The sequence below is a fragment of the Mus caroli genome, chromosome 18 (assembly GCF_900094665.2).
Source record: "Mus caroli chromosome 18, CAROLI_EIJ_v1.1, whole genome shotgun sequence".
Taxonomy (NCBI): Eukaryota; Metazoa; Chordata; class Mammalia; order Rodentia; family Muridae; genus Mus; species Mus caroli.
In genome coordinates, this window is record NC_034587.1 from 23,933,315 (window position 1) to 23,934,181 (window position 867).

General features: G+C 36.7%; 1 long non-coding RNA gene across 1 annotated transcript in view; it reads left to right on the top strand.

Moving 5' to 3' along the window:
- Positions 1-693: 693 nt before the first annotated feature.
- Positions 694-867, top strand: part of LOC115029856 — a 23,293-nt gene continuing 23,119 nt past the window's right edge. Inside the window, exon 1 of the long non-coding RNA XR_003835412.1 lies at positions 694-777. This is a non-coding gene — a long non-coding RNA (uncharacterized LOC115029856). The remainder of the gene's footprint in view (positions 778-867) is intronic.

An 867-nucleotide genomic window follows, 5' to 3' on the forward strand; every position in this document is an offset into this window, starting at 1 on the left:
TAATCCCAGCATTTGGGAGGCAGAGGCAGGCAGATTTCTGAGTTCCAGGCTAGCTTGGTCTACAAAGTAAGTTCCAGTATAGCCAGGGCTACACAGAGAAACCCAGTTTCAAAAAAACCCAAAAGAGAGAAAGAAAGAAAGAGAGAGAAAGAAAGAAAGAAAGAAAGAAAGAAAAAAAAAAAAAAAAAAAAAAAAAAAAAAAAAAAAAAAAAAAAAAAAAAAAAAAAAAAGGACAGTAATGCAGAGGTTATAAACTGAATTATGCACTTAAGAGAAGGAGACATAAATGAGGCAAGGTAGGTGGAAAATGCAGGTAAATGTCTGACAGTGCACTAATTTGTAAACTGAGAAACAGAGGTGTTTGTGGAGTCTTCTGACCATTGAGAACACACTCCATTCCCTCCACTGAGGTAAACCACACAGGGAATTCACAGATATGCCATTTGGTTTGACTCTGAGGATGGATGTCATGGCCTGGAGCATAGGGGGCATTTCAGCAGGGGAAACAGACTGAGTCAATAAAAGCAAGAAGACAGAAGACACATGATAGTGTTGAGGAGTTTTAAGAAGTTCTGTTTGAGTGAAGCAGTGTTCTCAGCATTGAGCTTTGTAGAACCAGTCCTAAGAATCTGTCTTAGGTCAGGATGTGAAAGGGATGAATTATTGAAAGAGTTGTATTGTATTTTACAGGTGGGGATATCTATGAAACAGTAAAGGAGCACTCATGTCTCAGAAGCATGTCTGATGAAGAGATTGTTCATATGAAGCCATCAAAAGGTAGTGGAGTATACGTTTATCAAAGAAAAAGAAGGACATAGAAGTTTTTTTTTTTAATTAATCTTGGATTCTTTTTTTTTTTTTTTTTGA